At 48.0% G+C, this 16,957-nt stretch overlaps 1 pseudogene; it reads left to right on the top strand.

Moving 5' to 3' along the window:
* Positions 1-11,511: 11,511 nt before the first annotated feature.
* Positions 11,512-16,957, top strand: part of LOC144120323 (uncharacterized) — a 31,442-nt pseudogene continuing 25,996 nt past the window's right edge.

The raw sequence follows: 16,957 nt of genomic DNA, 5'->3' as shown, positions 1-16,957 counted from the left end.
TTCGACGGTGAAATCAATCGCTTCTTCAATGGAATTTAAATGGGACGAAAAGGCCAGCAAATCATCTTTCCGAATGAGGCAGAAGCAGTCATCTACATATCTAAGAAAGATTCATGGTAGTGATGGGGAAGTTTCAAGGGCACGGCGCTCAACAAATTCCATAGTCAGATTCGCGACAGTCACTGAGATAGAGGCGCCCATTGGTGTGCCCTGAAGTTGTCGGTAAAAAGAGCCTTGGAAGACGAAATAAGTGTTGTCCAGGCAGAACTGTAAGAGCCTGCGGAGATCTGGAATGTCAATGGGGGTCCTTTGTGGTAAACAATTGTCAGCTTCAAGGGCAGCAGAACACACTTGTACGGCGAGGTCAACGGGAAAGCATGTGAAAAGCGACTTGACGTCAAAGGAAACTATGTACTCGTCATGGTCCGGCGATACGTCGCTTCCCTTCTTGATGAAGTCAGTCGAGTTGCGTACGTGTGTTGAGACGAGACCGACAAGTGGCCTGAGGATCCGGTGAAGGTAGCTGGATAAACTGTGAAGAGGAGAACGACTGTAGTCTACGATGGGCTGCATCGGCATACAAGGTTTGTGCACCTTTGGAAGCCCGTAAAGAGCGGGGGCGGAACCATTCGTGCACAACAGTTTGAAGTAAAGTGCTTTGTGGGAAGGAGGACCGAATTTGAACACGTCAGAAAGAAGTCTTTGTAAAGCGCGCTGCACCTTTGCGGTCGGGTCCTTGTCGAGACGGGAGTAGGTGGCGTCATCTTGCAGTAGGCTTTGCATTCTGCTTATGTAGTCATTGCGTTCCAGAAGAACTGTCGTGTTTCCTTTGTGTGCTGGAAGTATAACAAGATCCATGTTCTTGCGAAGGCTCTTCACAGTTTCACGCTGTTCAGTGGTCAGTGGGGACGTGTGATGCTGCGGGTGGTACCTGGAGAGGACGCTGACAGCACGAGTCCTTGCTTCATCTCGGCGCGAAGGTTCAACCTGGTTAACCGCGTTTTCCACGGCACACACAAGTTTTTTGGCATCCAGGGTAGGTCCAGTGTTGAAATTTAGGCCCAGATTTAAAACAGAAAGCTCGGCGCTGTTGGGTTTATAAGAAGAAAGGTTATGGACAACCGTTGAAGGCGCAGCTTTCTCTGTAGTTGAAGGGAGCGGAAGGAGTTGACGTAACTTGTTATTGTGTGCACGGTCAGCGGACCGAGACACCATGGTTGCTTTATGATTGGCATGCAGCTGAATGCTAGGAAATTCCTTCGGGTAGCGGGATTCCAGGCGGCGGCGGGCGAAAAAGGCTTCATTTTCCATTGCTCTAAGCTTTTCTTTGCATTCAAGTATCCTGGCTTGGAGGAGCGAACGTTCAGCCTTCGCAATAACGCTCAGCCCGACGGGTGTGCAGACGGGACGAATCAAACGAAGCGATCGTGGAATAAGTGCTAAAGACTTGCACGTCAGGTTGAATTGAAGATGGCCTTTGAACGATGCGACACGGGTGACCAGGGACACGTACTGACGGATGCTTGTAACGATGGGTTGGCCGTACGCCCGGCGAAGGTTGATGAAGTCGAGAGTTGGACGAAAACTCGTCTGGTCAGGGACGATCATAATAAAACTTAAAAGGAGGACGCCGACCAAAAGTAAAAAAACAACAACAACAAAATGACGTTTCGGCTCCCGTACGGGAGCCTTGTTCACAATGAGAAGGATTAGAAAGTGCATCAGGATTAAATACGTTTGAAAAGAGGGCGCAGGGAGCGCGCGTATACAGGAGTTAGATTTCCAGTGTTGCGATTGAGGGTGCGATTAGTCGTTTGAATGAATAATGATTCGAGGTGAAGGCGACGGTACAGATTCTTTTCAGTTGCCAGCACGTGTGCCCTACCCCAGTCAATATCGTGGCCAGTTGATACGGAGTGTTCGCAATAACTGCAAATTTTAAAGTGCTCACGATAGAAACCTGTAAAGAAATCATCAGTGCAGTGTACCGATCTCCGTGTCGCAATGTGGAAGATTTTTTCACATTTTTTGACAACTTAATGGATTTCCCAAAATAGTTATTCTTTTAGTTGTGGCGGTGATTTTAACATTGATATCATGGACAGAAAAAACAATCACGACTTCGATGTTAGACTACTCTCAGCCGGTTATAAAAATGTTATTACGACTCCAACGCGTGTTACACCTTCCCGTTCAACAGCGCTTGACCTTCTTATCACCAATCTCAATACAGATAGCCCGAGTGCGGGCACAATCGCATCCGACATAAGCGATCATTGCCCAGTTTTCATGACGTTTCCCTGTCAGAACAAAAATCATTTCGCCCGTGAGTTCACCTATCAGCATATTTCTGAAAATGCTTTGGAATCATTTAAGCAGGATGTTATTGCGCATAATTGGAAATTTGTATTCGATCAAACAGATGCTAACAAAGCTAATTCAGCCTTTCTTGAAACTTTCCTTTTAATCTATTATAAACATTTACCGCTTAAAACTGCAAAGCGATCCCGAAAAAGTAAGAAACCATGGGTGAACTCCGAACCTATTAAACGTATCAAAGAAAAAAACAGACTTTATCACACTTTTTTATGTTCGCGATGTCAAGATAAGCTAAGTGATTTTAAGAATGTGCGAAACAGACCAAATGCTACTTTTAATATTTATACTACAAAAACCTTTTAACTGAATCTATAACTAAGAATACATCTGTTGTATAGAACATTGTAAATGACATTCTTGGCAGAAAAAGGAAGATTGCTCCCCCAAGACGATACTTCGTAATGGCGTAGAGTTGTGTGGTGTAGAACTTGCAGATCATTTAAACCGGCATTTTGCTAAAATTGCCCAGAAAGCTAATTTATGCCCATCAATCACAAGCACAGTAAGCCTTAGTCCCCCTCACAGTTTGTTTCTTGAGCCCACGGGTACTGAGAAGGTCTACCACACATTTATTAGTATGGCAAATAGTAAATCGCTTGATTCCAATATTATTCAGATGAGTCCAGTAAAATTCGTAATAGAAATTATTGCTGCTGTTCTAGCCCATATATTTAGTTTAGCTGTCGAATACAGCATTTTTCCTGATGACAAGAAAAAAGGCTAGAATAACTGTAGAGCACAAAGAAGGTCATATAAATGTCGTGAATAACTATAGACCAATATTCATTCTCTCGATGTTCTCTAAATGGCTTGGAAACGTTATATTTCAAAGATTTAATAACTTCCTCGAGAAAAACAACATTATAACTGAGTCCCATTATAGATTTAGGAAAGGACGCTCGACAGAAACGGCATTACTTGTATTAAAAGAACAGATAGTTGAAAATATAGATTCTGGAATTTTACTTTGGTCTGTTCATTGACTTCAGTAAAGCATTTGACTCCCTCAACCACAATGTCTTGTTAGGTAAGTTATTACAGTGTGGAATACGTGGTGGACCCCATAATTTAATATTGTCATACTTGAAAAACAGGGTCCACTGCGTTCGTATACATAATGCTGAGTCGTCTGCGCTGCCCCTACAAACCGGAGTACCACAAGGTAGTGTTTTAGGCCCGCTTATATATATATATATATATATATATATATATATATATATATATATATATATATATATATGTATATGTATATATATATATATATATATATATATATATATATATATATATATATATATATATATATATATATATATGACGTTCCACGTCAGTTATACAGGACGTGCTACGTCCACCGCTATGGACTAGGGTGGCGCTGGTGAACACTCTCAAAGTACGCTTACACCCATTAAACATAAATTCCCACGAGAGCAGCAGATTGGACAGCCGTCGCCGTAGCTCAGTTGGTAAGAGCGTCGGACGCGATATTCGGAGGTCGTGGGCTCGGATCCCACCGGCGGCATGGTTGTTTTTTCTGCTGCTTTATAAGTAATTTTCTTTGATCGATAGATTAATCTAAGTATTATTAACCCAGTGATTAGCACTACACAATAAAAAAAGTAAACATCCCCCAATGCACCTTGGTTTCGGTGACTGTTGGCTCCCTTCATAAGTTTGTCAAAAACGAGTCCCTCATCTCTTTACCTTGGCTGCTATATATATATATATATATATATATATATATATATATTAAGGAAGCCAACAGTCACGAAACCAAAGTGCATAGGGAAATGTTTGTAATTATTCTTTAAATTTGCAGTGCCAATCAATCAGTTTTAATGAAAATTACTTAAAAATCAGAAGAAAAAACAACCATGACGCCCGTGGGATCCGAACCCACGACCTTACAACCAGTAAACATAAATACCGACGAAAGCAGCAGATTGGACAGCCGTCGCCGTAGCTTAGTTGGTAAGAGCACCGGACGCGTTATTCGGAGGTCGTGGGTTCGCATCCCACCGGCGGCATGGTTGTTTTTCTGCTTTTTAAGTAATTTCCATTAAAACTGATTGATTGGCACTAAAAATTAGAAAAAATACAAGCATTCCCCTATGCACCTTGGTTTCGGTGACTGTTGGCTTCCTTAATATGTTTGTCAAACGAGCCCCTCATTTCCTTTACCTTGTCTGCTAATAGCTTAACGGGGGTCTCGGTTCTGGCAGTCTTGTTGCCATAGGTAGCATAAGAGGGCTCTGGCACTGTTTCCGCCCTCGTCCTTAGATGACGTTCTACGTCACACTCGCGGTATTACAGGACCTGCTACGTCCACCGATATGGACGAGGGTGGCGCTGGTGAACACTCTCAAGGTTCGCTTACACCCATTAAACATAAATACCCAAGAAAGCAGCAGATTGGACAGCCGTCGCCGTAGCTCAGTTGGTAAGAGCACCGGACGCGTTATTCGGATGTCGTGGGTTCGGATCCCACAGGCGGCATGGTTGTTTTTCTTCTGCTTTTTAAGTAATTTTAATTAAAACTGATTGATTGCCACTAGAAATTTTAAAAAATTACAAACATTCCTTTATGCACCTTGGTTTCGGTGACTGTTAGGTTCCCTAATATGTTTGTCAAACGAGCCCCTCATTTCCTTTACCTTGTCTGCTATATATATATATATATATATATATATATATATATATATATATATATATATATATATATATATATATATATATATATATTAATGGTATAGTTCTTATTATTAATCAGCTAAATGGTTTATATATGCTGATGACAGGAGCATTCTCTTTAATAATGATGATCCAAACGATTTAGCTCTGCAGTGCAACCGAACGCTTGAATCACTATCAGGGTGGCCCCACTAACTGCATAGTAATCAATCCTACTAAGACTAAGGTTTTACAATTTAGACGAGGAAATTAAGTTTTCGCACTTAAAAATAAGATCAATTATAAGAATAAAGACATAACAATAGTAGATGAGCAGAAGGTTCTTGGCGTTACTTTTTATTCTCACCTAAACTGGCATCACCACATTAATCACGTCTGCAAGAAACTGTCTACTGTTGCAGGTACTCTGTCCTGCTTCAGAAACCTCATTCCCGAAAGAGTCAAACTTCAGTTGTATCAAGCCCACATAATTTATTGCAGTCTTGTCTTGAGCTCAACATCAAAAAGAAATACTGATAAAATTAATGTGCTCCAGAAGAAATTCTTGCGTTATGTGGCAAATGTTCGAACGCACACATCTACAATCAACCTATTTCCGAAGTATGGGATCATTCGTTTTAAGCACAGGTATGAATAGCAACTCCTAAACCGGCTTTATTTTTCGTCCGTTGAACTGCAAAATTTTTAAAAAGTGTTGCAACATTGCTACAGCGAACAATAGATGTATTCACTAGAAACCCTCCACTCTGGCTAGTTCCCTATTTCCGCAAACAAAACAAGTTTCAGTCACTAAAGCATAATGTTCCATCACTTCTAAACAAATATCCAAAGTTTTTCCATCTAAGAAAGAATGTAAACATTATTTCTGTAACCTCAACTGAACTCTTCTGTGTCACCATGATTTGATGTATCTTGCCTTGGTTTTAAATTGACTACTTGTCCTTTGACCACGTGTTCCCATATCATCTCATTATTTTCTTCTTTTTCTCTCACTGTTTGTTTCGAGTATATATGTGCTTTTGAGACCTGCTTTATAGACCATATATTTTCAGTGTGACCTTTGATGAGTGCGGTTTTCTCTCTTTTGTTTAATAATGTCCGTCGACTACTGTCTTGTAAGGTGGTCCCTGGGCCGTCGTAAAGTTGCTTAGTGCAACTTTTAGTCCAGGGGACCATTCAGAGTTTGTGTTTGTACCACTCTGAAAAAATAAACGAATTGAATTGAATCATGTAAAGGACACCTGTGATTTAGCCAGCCCCCTAATTAACGCGCTGAGAAAAAGTGAGCCCACCAATCTTTCTTGGGACCAATAGAAAGAGAAGGCATTTCAGTCTGAAAACGGCCCTAAGCGAGCGCCCAATACTGGCAGCGCCAGATTTCTTGAAACCCTTTATCATACAATGGGATGCCAGAGACCGCGGGTTAGGCGCTATTCTTTCCCAGGAAAGCGATGGCAGGCACACACGGCCTGTCCTTTACTTGGGTCGCAAGCTCAGCTAGCGGGAAGAGGCGAATAGCACGTCTGAAAAAGAATGCGCATTCCTCGTTCGGGCTATTGACAAACTGGCATGCTGCGTCTCCGGGTCCCGTTTCACAGTAGAAACGGACCATTCAGCTTTGACTTGGCTGCACAATATGTTGCCCAAAAATGGTCGTCTACTGAGGTGGAGCCTGACACTCTAGCACCACAGCTTCGAGGTTCGCTACAAGAAAGGCAAGCTCCACACAAATGCCGACGGGCTAAGCCGAGCCTTTTAGCTGGTAAAGATTTTACCAAAAGAGGATGTCCCCCAAATTTTAGTTTTGGAGATTTATTTCATATTCTCGTCCTAATGGAGAGCGTATGTCAACCACTTTTTGTGCAGTAATGTTGTTCCAAATCAGGTAACATACCTAGGAGTACGTTTGGCTTCTTTCGGCCAAAGATAAGAGCGAGTGGTGTAACGTACCTTGCCTCTGAGGTATTGGGACGGGCAAAATTAAACGCCACGTCGGCCAAAACCAGTCACCTATTCCCGTACTGCGTGCCCTCTAAGCACCAGCCAGATTTCATGTAGCGAAATTTTTTTTTTCTTCCAAGTGCACCTCGAGCGGGAGCACACGCCTTGGACAGGTGCCATGTCTAAACTCCTCGTCTTGAGACACCATGTGTTCATTCAGGCAAAAAATTTGTTCCCTTCAAGTTTTAGTTGAAGTTATTTTAGCTAAGTGCAGTTTTGGCCCTGAGTTTTGGTCTGGTGGGATGAGTGGGTTCTGAGGGCGCTTGCTTTTGTCAGGTGTGGTTTGGCGTCTGGGATCCCTTTTGGCTAGGATTGCAGAAAATTTCCCAAAACGGCCATCTGACGAGTGGGAGCGATGCCGAGCTTCGGCACTGAAGGTCGTCCGAAGATTCCCAGTGAGCCTCTGGTTCCTGGCATGCCCAGTCAGCCGAACTACGTGCGAGCAGTTCATCTTTCGGGCGCAATATCAGGTGTTGGGGATGCTGTTCTGCTCGGGCTCCCTTCCTGCTGTTGACGTCGGTGAATTTGAATACGGGATGGATTCCCTGAAAACCACCGCGAAGGTGAATGAGCCCTCTGGAAGAAACGTGGTTGCAGGAACGTCGGGAGCAGCGACGATAATAGCGTCCCCACATGTTCGAACATGCCATCGGGTCAACAAACGGTGTGTTGTCCTCTTTAGTCACGCTGGGGTTGAACAATTGCCCGAGAGCTGTTTCTTCGACACAGGTTCCTCGTTCCGGTCATCAGACGACGAAGTACAAGGTCTTTCAACCCCGGCTGGGAGGCAGCCCGCATTCCTGTGTTACGCAGGCGCCTTCCTTTTCCACATGGGCGCAGTCCGGACACGCGTGCGCGCCCAACTGGAGGCCGTATGGACGACAACATGACTGGGTCCTGTTCCCTCTCCATCGACCGAGCTGCGAGAGAACGTCAGGACCGCCCTGCCGTGAGTGGTACCATCAGTGCCATCGTTTGATTGGACATCATTCTTCGAACTGTATTCTCCAGCTAGGGATCTGGGGAATACGAAGAGTAACGAACTGCTGGTTTGATACCAGAAGAGAGCCCCCCTCTTGAGAGATACCCTTTGCTGGGAGAGACTCCCGACTGCTAAGAAGCTCTCTTTACTGAGAAGCACTTTCAGTTGCTCTCACCTGTACAGTATGTAAATAGTCTTTGTATAAAGTTTTCCAAGTTTCCTTCCTCCGATCGTACTCGTCTCTTCTCCGGCCCAGTCACGCTACCTGAATCCCAACAACGGATTGCTCCTACGTATCTCAACATATTTATGGGTTCATTAAAAGGGCAATTTCTCGCTACACACCGATTAAAACCATTCTACTCTATGAGATTCATTGACATTTTTATCATTTGGAAACATAATGAAGCAGAACTTCTCTCATTCATCTCTATAGTTTTAATAACGCGCATGAGGTCGTTATATTTTCTCATTCTTACTCGCCAACCACAATTAGTTTTCTAGATCTGGCAGCATCAATAAAGAATGGCAAACTTATCATGGATTTATACCCAAGATCTAGTGACAGACCTCTATAATTGCATTTCGAAAGCAGCTATTTTAAACACTCGAAAACTAGCATCCCATATGGAAAAGCCGTCCGCTTTAAACCAATGTTTATAGATATCTATAAACGTCGCTTTATATTACATTATGATATATATATATATATATATATATATATATATATATATATATATATATATATATATATATATATATATAGTAAGGGAAGACTTCAAGGGAGACGTTTATTCCAGCCCGCTGGCAAAGACGTGCTCCCAGCGAACAGCACCAAGCGATGACGATGGGAATGTACAGTGCATGAAAAGAGGATGAAGTCGCAGCCAGAGAGGCGACGACGACGAAAGCGCGTAAAGTGCTCACACTAACTACCCGCGCGGTCAGAAGCGGCCAGCCTGGCCGCGATTTGTCCGATGCAAAGCGCCGAATCAAAGGCTTCAGGCAGGAAACGTGGACAATTTCAGTCCCGCGGTAACGGCGGTCCGGGGGATGATCAACATGGGTGACGCGGTAGTTCACTGGTGAAGTTTGGTTGAGCACCAAGTAGGGACCATTGAAACGAGGCTGAAACTTGTCACAAAGCCCAGGCGTCCGCAGAGGGGTAGAAAGCAAGACTTCGTCTCCTGGGTTGAACTGCACAACGCGGTGCGTAATGTCGTAGTGACTCTTGCGATCCTCCTGGCAGGCGTGAGTGTTCAGGCGAGCAAGGTGGCAGCATCGGGCCACGCGGAAGAGAAATTGTTCGGGGAGAGACGGTGAGGAGCTCGCAGGCGTCGAGAAGAGGCGTCGAGAAGGGTAGTGGGAGAACGGCCGTACACGAGGAAAAATGGGGAGTAACCAGTGGTTCGTTGCAACGCGGAATTGTAGGCAAAAGTGGCGAAAGGAAGAACTGCGTCTCAATTCCGGTGGTGAGGTTCGACGTACATAGCAATCATATCTGAGAGGGTGCGATGGAACCGCTCTGTTAGACCATTTGTCTGGGTATGGTAGCTGGACGTCATCTTGTGAAGTGTAGAAGAAGCATGCAGAACTTCGGCAACAACGGTCGAAAGGAACGTGCGGCCGCGGTCACTGAGAAGCACTTGAGGAGCGCCATGGCGGAGCACGATGGATTGGAGAAAGAAGGAGGCAACTTCGAGCGCCGAGCCATCAGGCAAGGCTGCGGTCTCGGTGTAGCGTGTGAGATGGTCGATGGCAGTGACTATCCATCGATTGCCTCGTGTAGTGCGAGGAAGCGGGCCATACAAGTTGATGCCGACGACGGCGAACGGCGTGGCGGGGCATGGTAGATGCTGCAGATGTCCAGCGGCAGGTGAAGTCGCCCGTTTTCGGCGCTGGCAGAGCGGGCAAGATGCGACGTATTTAGCGACGCTGGAGGAAAGGCCAGGCCAGAAGAAACGGCTCTTGACGCGGTCATATGTTTTGTGAAAACCTAAGTGACCGGCTGTCGCGTCATCGTGGAGGGCCTCCAAAATACGGGAGCGAAGTATACGTTGCACCACGGGAGCCCAGCGGGTGCCGTCAGGGCAGTAAACGTAGCGGCAGAACACATCATTTTCGAGTTTGAATTGGCCAAGCTGCCGACGCAACCGAGCGGCAGGAGGGTAGGAAGCTCCCGTGAGACGGTCGATTAGAGAGCGGCAACACGCATCGTTGCGTTGGCTCGATGCAAGGTCGTTTAAATCGCCAGATGCGACGCAGGGGAGTGCGGCGAGGTGCTGAAGAGCTTGCGAAGATGAGGAGGCGCTGTGAGATGTGGAAGGTGGAGTTGAAGACAGACACGAAGAGTCGCGAAGAGGGCAACGAGAAAGAGCACCGGCGCTCGGTGTGTTCGACCGGACTTGTAGGTGACGTCAAAACGGTATTCTTGGAGACGGAGAACCCAGCGGCCAAGGCGGCCAGTCAGGTTTTTCAGGCTAGACAACCAGCATAAAGGCTGATGGTCTGTGACGACCGTGAAGTGGCGACCGTAAAGGTAGGGGCGAAATTTATGCACTGCCCAAACGACGGCAAGACATTCCTGCTCAATGGTAGTGTAGTTACGTTCGGCAGGTGTCAGAGTGCGGCTGGCGAACGCAATAACTCTTTCGCGAGAAGTAGTATCACGCTGCAGAAGAACCGCACCAAGGCCGTGGCCGCTAGCGTCCGTGTGTAGAATGGTTAGAGCAGCATCGTCGAAATGGCCAAGGACAGGGTAGGAGGTGAGAGCTTGCTTTAAGGCTTGAAAAGCACTTTCACATTGCTCAGTCCAAACGAAAGCACTGTGAGCAGTGAGGAGCTGATGCAATGGCGCGGCAGTGGTCAAAAATTTCGTATAAAGCGCCGAAAATAAGAGGACAAACCGAGACAACTACGCAGTTCTTTAGTGTGCTGGGGACGGGCAAAGTTCAGGACAGCGGCAAGCTTGCCAGGGTCGGGTCGAATGCCGTCCCGGCTGACGAGGTGGCCTAAAATTGTGATTTCCTTCCTGTCGAAATGGCGCTTTTTCGTATTTAGCTGAAAGCCAGCAGAAGTGAGGCAAGTGAGCACTTCATCGAGGCGGCCAAAGTGTTCACGAAAAGTTGAAGATAACTTGTGTCCGTGATTAAGTTCGGTCTTCGGATGCGGATGGGTGCAGCCGCGTAGCGGGACTGTCGGGAATTACATGTGAACGCTCCCCACAGTGTCGATGGGTGGCGCCACATCCCTGGCAAGCACTGGTGTGGGACAGTCACGTGGACAGCGTGTTCGCGCCAAGTGTCATAGTGGTGCGGTCGCCATCTACGGCAGTGCTACGTTTATGATGTGTTGTACTGCACGCAGAATAAAGTAATTCTCTGTACGTAACATTGGCGACGAGGCGGATCACCCGTGGCAGGGAAGCCCAGAGGGCATAGTGGAGCATCCAGTGAGTCATGGCTGAGCGCCAGCATGATTTTTCTGCACGTTTGGAGGCGTTTACTGGCTCCAACTGGGCATCGTGGTTCGGCCGGCTACAATTTTTCTTCGAGGCCAACGATGTGACTCAACCTGTCAAGCAACGATCACACTTGCTTACACTGTTCGGTGCTCAAATTTACGACGTGGTTTGTGCGCTGCTTCAACCGAAGACGCCCGACCAAGTGAGCTATGCCGAGATCGTGGCCGCACTTCAGGCACACTACGACCCTCGTCCGTCCGAAGTCTACAGTCACGCGATGTTCCAAAGGCGAGACCAGCTCCCAGGTGAGTCGGTAAACGACTATGTTGCCGCTCTACGCAAGTTGGCTACGAGCTGCAATTTCGGCACGCTGCCGACGGCAACAACAGCTACGGCGACGCCAGCTGAGGGAACGGCATCACCAACACAGCAAGGAGCTACGGGCTGCAATCCAACGCTTCTGCCATTAGATGTGATGTTGCGCGATCGCTTCGTGTGTGGTCTTCGCGACCAGAATCTTCAACAGCGACTATTTGCAGAGAAGGACCTGACCTTCTCAAAGGCTTATGATTTCGCTATTCGAGCAGAAAGCGCCGTCCAGCAGCAACGACAGATAAAAGCTGATCACACGGAAGTCAACAAGGCGGCTACGCGCGCCAGCGCCAGCGTGTCGATTTCCAAGACGCATCCTCACCAAGGGCAACGCTGCTGGCGTTGCGACGGTTCGCACAGTCCCAAGACGTGTAAGTTCAGCAAAACTATTTGCAATTACTGCCGGAAACAAGGGCACATTGCCAAGGCTTGTATTTCCAGGAAGAAGGCTGAGAAAAAGACATACCAGCGTAGCATCTCCTTAGAAACTTCACGGACTGCGGAACTAACGAAACCACACATGAGGTTTCAACGTTGCATGACCTCTGTGCAGTGGCAGACGGATTCAGCGCCCCGAAGTTTACTCTGAAGCTTACAGTGCACGGCAAACGTGTGACTTTTGAGGTCGACTCTGGTGCAGCGTGCACCATGGTTAGCAGAGACATTTCAAACCGTATGGCATGCACACCCATCCTCTCTGAGGCAGGACAACATACATCTGCGCACCTGGTCAGGTCAGCAACTGCAGGTTGTCGGATCGGCGACAGTAATGGTTCGTCACAAGAACACAGCTTGCAAGCTACCGCTTCTCGTTGTCGAGGGCACTGGATGCAGCTTGTTGGGACGCAATTGGTTTGACAGGCTGGGCATCGAGCTTGACGGCATTCACCAGACAACGTAGGAAGGCAGTTTGACCGAGTTGATACAGCAGCATGAAGACATTTTTCGTGAAGACGCCACAGGACACACGGGTGCACCAGTAAATCTGGAACTGAAGGTGGGGGCAAGCCCCAAGTTTTGAGGGCACGGCCAGTACCCTTTGCCATGCGCGTATCAACAGAGGCGCAGATTGACAAGTACGTAGAAGACGGTATTTGGGAGCCGGTACAACGCTCAGACTGGGCTACACCGCTAGTATGGGTGCGGAAAAAAGACGGAAGCTTGCGCGCCTGCGGTGACTACCGCTGTACAGTAAATGAGGCTGCGAAAAAGGCTTCATACCCCCTGCCCACAACAGAGGAAGTGTTTAGCACTTTAAAAGGTGGCCGGGTTATCAGAAACTTGGACTTGGCTCAAGCTTACACTCAACTTCATGTGACTCCAGCTACAGCACAGATTCTCACAGTGAACACTACAAAGGGGCTGTACAAGGTAAACAGGCTTCCATTTGGTGTTCCAGCCGCCCCAGCAATTTTCCAGCGGTTCATGGAGACCACCTTGAGCGGCTTTCCAGGAGTTTGTGTTTACCTGGACGATATCATCGTGAGTGGAGAAACAGCAAAAGAGCACAAGGACCGCCTAGCGTCAGTTCTCCAGCGGCTGGCTCAGGCAAACCTTCGATTGTGAAAATCCAAGTGTCAATTTGGTGTAGCGGAGGTTAAATTCCTGGGTCACAAGATTGATGCAGCAGGGATTCACACATCTGAGGGAAAAGTGGAAGCTATCGTGAAGGCACCAGCGCCCGCAAGTAAGCAGACACTGCAGTCATTTTTAGGCATGTTTGCCTTCTATGATCGCTTTCTGGAGCGCAGTGCTACAGTGGCAGCAACACTGTATGAACTTCTGGCAAAGGATAAGACTTGGAAGTGGGAGCAACGGCATCAAAATGCGTTTGATGAGCTCAAACAGGGCTTGTTGTCGAGGACTGTCCTGTCACACTATAACGAAAACAAGCCCCTCTTGATTTCATGTGATGCTTCACCTTATGGTGTAGGTGCCGTGCTTGCTCAGCTGAACAGCCAATGCAGAGAGGCGCCGATTGCGTTTGCATCACGGGTGCTGCCGAACGTAACTATGCACAACTTGACCGTGAAGGTCTCGCTGTAGTTTTTGCAGCCACCCACTTCCACAAGTACATTGTGGGTCGAGAAGTCACGTTCGTGACTGACCACCAGCCGTTACTGGGGATTCTCGGACCACGGAAGCCAGTACCGGAAATGCTTTCGCCCCGAATGAAAAGGTGGTGCCTTAAACTGTCAGCATACAACTACGACCTCCAGTATCGTGTCGGTAGTCGTCATCAGAATGCAGATGCGCTGAGTAGACTGCCTCTGCCAGACCGCATTGAAGAGCCTAACCCACCTGGAGATGTGCTCATGTTCGAGGCGTTACCACGACCACCGTTGACAGCTGAGGTTGTGGCCACACTAACGCAAGAGGATCCAATTCTAGCAAAGGTCTTTTCAGCAGTACAGAATGGCACCGTGCAGCGTCTGCAGGGAGACAGTTTCACCCCATACCGCAGAAGAGCCACCGAATTTGCTATCCATCGAGGATGCATCATCTGGGGCTCAAGAATTGTCATACCGGCAGGAGCACGAGAACAGGCCATTTCATTGGTGCACGCAGGCCATCGTGGAATTGTAGCCATGAAGGCTTGTGCACGCAGTTATCTTTGGTGGCCTGGCTTGGATGCCGAGATCGAAACTACTGTCCAGTCATGCGCCCACTGCCAGCGCACCCAGAACGATCCAAAAAAGGCTCCAGTTCCAAATTGGACTCATCCAACGACACCATGGCACACATTGCACGTGGACTTCGCAGGTCCGGTAGAGGGACATACCTTTTTGGTTGTTGTCGACGCTTTCACCAAGTGGGTGGAGGTGCGACCGATGAACAGCCCCAAATGAACAGCAGTCATTAGTGTGCTGCGCTCTTTGTTTGCCACATTTGGCATACCACGCAAGGTTGTGTCGGACAATGGGGCTGCATTTGTGTCTTCCGAGATACAAGACTTCTACCAGAGAAATGGCATTCGAAGCGTAACGTCAGCCCCGTACCACCCTGCTACAAATGGGCAAGCAGAACGTTATGTTGGAGAACTGAAGAGGGCACTGGCCAGGGAACCGTTCGGTTCGCTCAGTGTTCGCTTGTCACGTTTTCTGTTTCGGCAGCATACCACTGTGCATCAGTCAACCGGGCTAACACCGGCTAAAGCCATGTTCGGGCGGGAGCTGCCAAACCAGTTGGACCTCATCATTGCTTCGGAAGGACAGGAGGCTGCACAACTTGACCTACTTAGGAGTCGTCAACACATGCAAGGAGCAGCCGTATGGGTAAAACAATTCAGCAAGGGGCCAGATTGGGCAGCAGGAACTCTGGTTAAGAGGATGGGCCACAGATCTTGGCTTGTGAAATGCGCAGGAAGAATTGTGAGACGCCATCTAAACCAGCTCAGGAAGCGTACTGGCGAAGTTCAGGTGGACAGACAAGCCTCAGCAACGCTCACGTGGGGCATGGACAGTAATCCAGCAGAAAGCACTCTAGCTATGCTCTCTTCACGTCCACTCGAACCCGAATCGAGCATATCGAAACGACCAGCACGGATCAGACGGCAGCCTACTTGGTACAAGGCATACTTCTAGGGGGCAAAAGTGTTGTGTCCGTGATTAAGTTCGGTCTTCGGATGCGGACGGGTGCAGCCGCGTAGTGGGACTGTCGGGAACTACATGTCAACGCTCCCCACAGTGTCGATGGGTGGCGCCACATCCCTGGCAAGCTCTGGTGTGGGACAGTCACGTGGACAGCGTGTTCGCGCTAAGTGTCATAGTGTGGTCGCCTTCTCCGGCAGTGCTACGTTCATTATGTGTTGTACTACGTGCAGAATAAAGTAATTCCCAGTACGTTACAATAACAATATCGTCCAGAGAGCATAAGCAGGTTTTCCATTTCAGACCGCGAAGGACTGTATCAATCATGCGTTCAACAGTAGCAGGAGCGTTACACAGTCCAAAAGGCATAACATTAAATTCGTAAAGGCCGTCAGGAGTAGCGAACGCGGTTTGTTCCTTGTCGGCTTCATGCATGGGGATCTGCCAATAACCAGAACGGAGATCTAGGGTCGAAAAGTATTCAGCTCCTTTAAAAGAGTCGAGGGAGTCATCAATCCTGGGCATAGGGTAAACGTCTTTACGAGTGATTTTGTTGAGGGCACGGTAATCAACACTAAATTGCACTGACCCATCCTTCTTCTTCACCAAAACCACCGGGGAAGACCAGGGACCGGCGGAAGGGCGAATAATGTCTCGGCGGAGCATATCACTCAAATTGTCCTCGATGACTTTGCGTTCAGATAAGGAAACGCGGTACGGTCGGCGGCGAACAACCGAGGTGCCCTCGGTCACGATGCGGTGCTCAGCCACAGAAGTCTTGCCCAGGGTAGAGGAAGCCTCATCAAAAGATTCCTGCTGCTTGAGAAGCAAGTCTAGTAACTCTTGCCGTTGCGACGCTGGGAGATCTGGATTGATGGTGGCAGAGAGGACGGAGAAACATCCGCGGAGGGAGGCCACGAGGAGGAGGGTGCGGTAAGCACGACGAGGGAAACCGGGTGCAAGTCCAATGTGCAGGAAAAAGAAGTGCCTTTGGGTAATACTAGAGGTCCACGAGAAGTGTTCAAGGCAGCGACGACGGCGGCTGTCCCATTTTCAAACCGAATCAGGCTAGGCGGCAAGGCAAGGCCCCTGATCAGATGTCGAGCAGAAGGCGCGATGGACATCCCCATGGACGATGGTATCAGAAGTAAGTCGTACAAGATCTTGACCCCCAGCGGGAAAAACCGTATCAGCAGCGGCAATGAGGCGATGGCAGGGCTCGAGGACTTCAGATGATGGGTCGCTCTCGGTCATGTGCACGATGCGGTCACGGCATGAAATAAAGGCACTGACAGAAGACAAGAAATCCCAACCAAAAATCATAAGGTAAGCGCATGGAGAAAGCACAGCAAATTTGACGTGGTGACGGACACCGTCAATATAAACCCGAACAGTGCACTTAGCGGATGGGCGAATGATGACGTCGTTAGCGCCACGCAGAGAGGGCCCATCGTACGGCGTTTTCACCTTCCTTAAGCG

Source organism: Amblyomma americanum, chromosome 2 (genome assembly GCF_052857255.1).
Source record: "Amblyomma americanum isolate KBUSLIRL-KWMA chromosome 2, ASM5285725v1, whole genome shotgun sequence".
Lineage (NCBI taxonomy): Eukaryota > Metazoa > Arthropoda > Arachnida > Ixodida > Ixodidae > Amblyomma > Amblyomma americanum.
Note: the sequence above shows the minus strand (reverse complement) of the source record. Positions and strands in the feature narration are given on the sequence as shown.